The sequence below is a fragment of the Balaenoptera musculus genome, chromosome 21, assembly GCF_009873245.2.
Source record: "Balaenoptera musculus isolate JJ_BM4_2016_0621 chromosome 21, mBalMus1.pri.v3, whole genome shotgun sequence".
Lineage (NCBI taxonomy): Eukaryota > Metazoa > Chordata > Mammalia > Artiodactyla > Balaenopteridae > Balaenoptera > Balaenoptera musculus.
In genome coordinates, this window is record NC_045805.1 from 26235041 (window position 1) to 26242671 (window position 7631).

The window sequence follows — 7631 nt, forward strand, 5'->3', positions numbered from 1 at the left end:
CAGCCCCCGATGGACACTGTAGCTATTTTCCATCCCACAGGATCAATGGTTTTTGGTGGTCGTTGTACTTTTTTTAATGGTAACTTCACCCATTATTTAATAAATGTTTAAAATCCACTTCCACCTTTCCTCAGTATCTACCTGGCTTCTTCTCTCCTCTTTCTTCTATTAAAATTTTGAGCCTGCATCCATGATAAAAAAGGATAATTAATTGAAGGTCAGTGGCATGAGATGTAAAAAAAGAAAAATGTGTCTTGCTTCTCAATATTTTCTCATGAAATCATAGTGATACAATCTGTATTGGGGAGGAAAGACATAAGTCAGCACATACATGGCCAAATAAACTTGTGTCCATGGAATGTCTGTGGAGGTATCAATGTTCATTCATTAGGACTGCCGCTCTCCCACGGGACCGCATAGCCTGTTCATAATGAGCCGCGCGCCCTCCTCCGGATGGTTTCCTCTTTTGGGCACATACAATTCCATAACCCTGAAATGCTCCGGTCAGCTTTGTGCTTTGCCTGACAAACATTTGTCCTGCAAGTTTCAGTGCAAATGTTGCCTCTTCTGTCAAGTTGTCCTGATTTGTTTATATTGAATTAGGCCCTGTGTTTCCTCATTACAACAGCACTAGGTGCATATTTACTTTATAATTTTCAAAACATTGTTCTTGAGTAACAATTTTTTAACATTTAATTTGGAAATAATTATACATCCACAGGAATTTGCAGAGATAGTGCAGAGCAGTCACCTGTACCCTTCATCCAGTTTCCCCCAGTGGTTATATCTTACAAAACTATAGGAAATTGACATTGGTACAATGTGTGTTTACAGTTCTATGCTGTTTTATGACATCTGTAGACTCATGAAACCACCACCCAGCCAAGTTACATAACTGTTCTATCACCACAATGATCTCCTTCATGTTACCCTTTTGTAGTCACACCCACCCCACCCCCCCCATCCTGAACCCCTGGCAACTGCTCATTTCTTGTCCATCAGTATAATTTTTCATTTTGAAAATGTTATATAAATGGAATTATACAGTATGCAACCTTTGGAGAAAGGCATTTTTTTTTTTTTCGCTCAGTGTAATGCCTTTGACATATCACTGATAGGTGAGAGATTGTGTCTGTCATTTTGGTTTTTATTTTCTGTTTGTTTCATCTTTTTGTTTCAGTTTTAATTGATTTTTTCCGGCATTCATGTAGGTTAATTGAACATTTTTTTGTTCCATTTTGATTTATCTATAGTGTTTTTAAGTATATCCCATTGTATAACCTTTTTAGTGAAGACTCTAGGTATTACATTATATATGCACCCTGTCACAGTCTACCATGAACATTTTGCCAGTGTGAATGAAATCTTACCTCTCTTTACCCTCTCCCATTTATAATATAATTATCTAAAAAGTTTCCCCGGCATACATTGATAACCATATCAGAAATTGTTCTAATTTTGCCACAATCATGAAATATAATTTAGAAGACTAAAGGAAAGCAAATTATTCTAATTCATAGTTTTACTCTCTTGTTCTTCTTTCCTTCCTGATGTTCCAAGTTTTCTTCTTTTTTCATTTCCCTTCTGTTTACAGAACTTCCTTAAGCCATTATTTGAGGGTAGATCTGCTGACAACAAATTCTTTTAGCTTTCCTTTCCGTGAGAGTGTCTTGATTTCCCCTTTATCCCTCAAGGTTGTTTTCACTGGCTATAGAATTCTGGGTTGATGGTTCTTTTCTCTCATCACTTGAAAAATATTGTGCCACTTCCTTCTGCCTCCGTGTTTTCTGATAAGAAATCTTATTTGAATTGTCAAATGAACTGTTTTTCTCCTATAGGTAAGGTGTCATTTTTCTTTGGCTGCTTTCAAAATTTTCTTTGTCTTTAGTGCTCAGAAGTTGGATTATGATTTGTTTTGGCATGTATTTCTTTGGGTTCATTCTGTATGGGGTTTTCTCAGCTTCTTGAATATGTATGTTTGTGTCTCTTGCCAAATTTGGGAAATTTTTAGTCATTATTATTTATTTTAGTCCCACTCTTTCTCGGACATGAATGTTACATATTTGTTATAGTCCTACAGGTCCCTTTGGCTGTGTTCTTTTTTTTTTTTTCCTCCCATCTATTTTCTCTCTGTTATCCAGATTTGGTAATTTCTATTTTTCTATCTTCAAGTTTGCTGAAACATTTCTCTGTCTTCTCCATTTTGCCTTTGAGCCCATCAACTGAGTTTTTTATTTCAGCTTTGGTTTTCCTTTATATATTCAACTTTTTGCTGAATTTTTTTTCCAAATATGTTCATAAATGTTCGTTAAAGCATTTTTATCATAGTTGCTTTAAAAATCTTTGTCAGATAATTATAACATCTAGGTCATCTTGGTGTTGGTATCTATTGATTGTCTTTTCTCATTCAAGTTGAGACTTTCCTGGTTCTTGGTAAGGTGAGTGAGTTTTGTTTGAATCCTAGACCTGTTGGATGTTATGTTATGATACTCTGGTTCTTATTTGGATCTTCTGTTTTAGCAGGCCTCCTCTGAAACCACACCATCAAGAGAAGGTGGATGCCACCTGCTTAGTGCCCAGTGGGGTTGAAGTCCACATTCTCCACCTGGCCTCCATTGACATCATCATGGGGATAGGAGTGCCTAGTTACTACTCCCCAAGTGACCTCCACTGACAACATGGCAGGGAGAGTCCTTGTTACTGCTGATGGTAAAGTTTCAGCTCCCTGATTGTCCAACTCTGATACCACCTTGGTCAGGGACAGCATGAGGGGTGACTTGCAACAAGTAGTCAGGCAAGGTTCGGTGTCTAGGCTCCTCACTCAGCCTTGGCTGATGGGGGTGGGATGATGTTTGACTTGAGCAGAGGTTTCTGCGAGTTGTCTTTCTTACGAGTCTGCCCCTTTGCTGAGCCTTTGGCTAGAGGAACTAGGCTTTTCTTGCTGCTTTTATGTCTATGCTTGTTGGCATTTCTGGTATTCAGTCCAGGATACATGAGGCAAAAAGAAAACGCAGGGAACTCATTGCTATGTTGTTCCTTAGATCCTGAGGTCCATGGCCAATCTGCCTTCTTCTCTTCACCTTTCAGAGTCTTCTTATGCTTGTATATATATAATGTTCAGGGATTTTAGCTGTACTTAGTGGGAGGAATAGGGAAATGAACATCTACTCCATCTTCCCAGAAGTGGAAGTCTTAATTTCTTATTTTAATTATACTAACATCACCTAGATTTTGGATCCTTTGATGACAAAGTCTGTGTTTTGTTTTTGTCCCTAGGATGTACAGTCAAATGACTGTGTTTTAAAGTAACTTGAAAAAGTTACTTTATGCCACCAAAAGAACTATTCTATCTCACTTTTGATTATTAGGAGCTGCCTTTTAAATTTAATTTTGATTTATAATTATGTAAAATATTTAATGGATTCTCAATCAAGGGTATATCAAAAAGTCTAGCTTTGATATCTGTCCCCACCCTACTTCCTCCTCCTTAGGTGACCATTTTTCAAAATGTATAAACTTTAGTCTCTATTTAAAAAATATATAGGGCTTCCCTGGTGGTGCAGTGGTTAAGAATCTGCCTGCCAATGCAGGGGACACGGGTTCGAGCCCTGGTCTGGGAAGATCCCACATGCCGCGGAGCAACTAAGCCCGTGAGACACAGCTACTGAGCCTGCGCGTCTGGAGCCTGTGCTCCGCAACAGGAGAGGCCGCGACAGTGAGAGGCCCGCGCACCGTGATGAAGAGTGGCCCCCGCTCGCCGCAACTAGAGAAAGCCCTTGCACAGAAATGAAGACCCAACACAGCCAAAAATAAATAAATAAATTAATTAAAAAAATAAAAAGATAAAAATTAAAAAAATCAATATATGTATTCATATAACCTCCTTCTTAATCAATTGCTTGCCTACTATATATGTTTTTCCTTACCTTGCCTTTTCACTTAATATTGATATATTGGATATATTAAGATATAGAGGTATTCCTCATCCTTTCCTCCAGCTGCAGAGTACTCTATTGAGTAGATGTATTATTGTTTAAATTCAACCAGCACAATAAATATCCTTGTCCATATAATCTTTTTTTTTTAATTTTAGAAAATATTTTGCCGTATAGCTTTGGCCTAGATTACTCAGACAAAGGAAAATTCATATGTAAATTTGCTGGATATTGCCAACAAATACTCCATGGGTGTTATGACAATTTGTATTCCAAGCAGAAATGCAGTAAAGTGCCTATTAACCCAGAACCTCATCAAATGCATTGTTAAACATTTGGATTTTAGTCAGTCTAATGGGTGAGATATTGTATCTCAATGTAGTTTTAATTTGTACATTTTTTAAACTGAGCTAGTTTAAGCTTTTTCTCTAAATATGGCTAAGAGCCATTTCTATTTCTTTTTCAGTGAACTGTCTATACTCTACTTGCTTTTCCGTCAGGTTGTTGCCTTTTCTAAACTGTTTTTAATATCTTTTTACATATTAGTGTTATGCACCCATTTTACGTAAAATAAACTGCAAATTTTTTCATAACAATATTTATTAAACATTTACTGTATCAGGGCTTTTTGTGTTACCAGTGACCAAAAAAAAAAGTAACACATACTTTAAAAAAAAATGTGGGAGCTGTATAACTGAAAAGTCCAAAAGTAAGACTGGCTTCAGACAAGACTCAATTCATGGGCTCACACAACAAGCAGCTGATGTCACCAAAGACTTTTCCTCCCCCTCTATTCTCTTTCATGCTCTTCTAATAATAGCAAAATGGCTGCAGTAGTTCCAGCCCTCACATCCTCACAGGGCCCCATCTAAGAGACGTGTAAGTGTGCCTACTGGTATTTCCAAGAGGAAATGAAATTTCCTCCTACCAAATTCCAGCAAATTTCTGGAAGATGTGGTACATATATATACAATGGAATATTACTCAGCCATAAAAAGGAATGAAATTGGGTCATTTGTAGAGACATGGATGGACCTAGAGACTGTCAGACAGAGTGAAGTAAGTCAGAAAGAGAAAAACAAATATCGTATATTAACACATACATGTGGAATCTGAAAAAATGGGTATGGAAGAATAGAGATATTAAGTAACTTGCCCAAGGCCTCCTAGCTTATAAGTAGAAGAGCTGATATTTGAATCCAGGTTCTCTGACTCCAATTAAACTGTATAAACAGGTGAAATTTCTTAGCACAAAGAAGCTGCTCAATATATGTTACTACCAATGAACCTAAATAATAATTATTCTACTTCATAGGGTGGTTGTAAAGTTCACATAAGATAAAGTCTGTAGAAATGCTTCATAAAAAGTAATTTGCTGTACAAATATAATATATTATAGTTCTTATTATGATGTCTCCTCCTTTCCTAAATCTCTCCAGACCTTGGGTTAACATCTTCTATGGGCATTCAGTCAGTCTCATTTTTTATTAGCGCTTCTATATTTCCAATTAACATAGTTTGTCTTTTGTAAACCCCTCCTCATGTTAAACCCTTTAGCATCTCCTTAATTCTTCCTTTCTGCTCATTTCTTCTCTTGCTGTCAACCTTTTCTCTGTGGGGCTCACATTCCCAGACTTCATGATAATGAGCACATCCTGACTACATCTGCTCTGGTCTCTTACTTTCCTAAGATAGTACATGGGAGTTTCAGACCTGGATTAATAGTCACAGTAACGTTTTATTATTATTTTTCCTTCTGGAAATGGTATAACTTTTCAGTGCTTCTAGAAGACCTCTATATAATTATAGGGTTTTAGTTTCCCTTTGTAGGTATGATTTTGAGTGGTTTTGCAATTTTCTTTAGCATGGTTACTAAGAAATGAGTTCAAAAAATATGTATTTAATACATATTTGATAAATATAATACACAAGATAAATGCTATACAAGATGCTGATAAAAGATTAGTTTTACATACTTCCCAGAACTATCAGTAGTGAGAGACTTCTAAGGTTGCTACCAAACTGTCAGTCCTTGTAAGAGAAACTTGTCCTCCTGAATTGGTAACTCCCATGCATCTTCTTTCTTTTATTCATTTTGGAGACTCCAGACTCTAAAGAGATTGTGCTTGTGTGTGTGTGTGTGTGTGTGTGTGTGTGTGTGTATCTGAGAGAGAAGAGAGAGAGAGAGAGAGAGAGACCTGCAGGGCAGTATTACAAACACTTGAAGAATTCTAATGCTAAGAAAGCCATTGCAATCAAAAATCAAAATACTCATTATGAAATTCTCTTCATTGAACAATTTGATGAAAACTTTCAAATAAGTACATTGTGTTTAAGGAAATAAACCAAGGCATAACTGCCATCTTGAAAAGAACATAAAGTTTTGAAACAACGTAAACAGAAATGAAACAGAATCATGTAGATCAATTGATTTCAAGAATCAATTAGACAATTTGAACATCAAACTTACATTAATCCTCGAAGTTTTAAAACTGCAGTAGGTGGGATACATTCTAACTTGAAATCTGTAAAAGAGCTAATTAGTGAATTTGGAAATGGTACTGAGATGTTTACCCAGAATGCAGTCTAGAAAGTAAAAGAGAAAAAAATATTGAGAAGTTAAGAGACATGAAAGATAGATTGAGAAGCCTAATATCTAATGTTTAATAAACACTGCAGAAGCAGAGAAAGGAAGGAATGGTGGTAGGTTACCTTTGAGAATTAATTGCTAGGAATATTCCAGAATATTGATTAAAAACTGAATTTTTAGATCAAAAATTTACTTCAAGAATCAAGCAAGAAATCAAAATACAATAAAAATAAATCCACACTGTGGTCATGTAATGAAAATAAAGAATAAAGAGAAAATCATAAAAATTAGCAAAGGAAAGTTATTGATAGACTGATAGCAAACATCTCATCAACAATGAAGTCCAGAAGGCAGTAGAGTAGGATGTTCCAAGTGTGCATGAAAATAACTGTCAATCTAGAATATTACATTCAATCACATTATTCTTTAATATTTAGAGCAAAATCTTAGGTGAAGACTAAAAAACTTAATTTTGACGTTCACTAAAAGAATGTGTTTTAAAGATATAACAGTGATCTTTTTTCCTCTAACCCTATTATTCTACTTGAGAAACACTTCTTGGACCATGCTCTCTGCCACTATCTAGATCAGGCTTTATAAGAACTTCTGACCCTGGGAATTCCCTGGCAGTCCAGTGGTTAGGACTCAGCACTTTCACTGACGAGGGCGTGGGTTCAATCCCTGGTTGGGGAACTAAGATCCCGCAAGCCTCACAATACAGCCAAAAAAACAAAACAAAACAAACAAACAAAAAACTTCTTAACCTTTCTTCCTAGTTCAAATCTCTTCTTATTTCAGCTTATTCTACACCTGTCAGACAACTCTTTATAAAATACAGATTTGGTCATATTACTGCCTACCACCCTCCCCCCCAGACCTCACATAACTACCCTTTTTTTTTTTCCAAAAGGATATAATCTGTGAAAAAACAAATTTCAACTGAGTAAATTTTGAAGATCTAATCAACTTTATACAATAATTCATGAATTGGTCAGCATCCCAGCTAGCAAGTAGAAAGGCACTCTGAGGAGTTACAAAATGGAAGGTTTTTAAAGGCAAAAGGGCTTCGAGACAAGGAAGTCAAAAACAAAAGGAAGGATTATTTC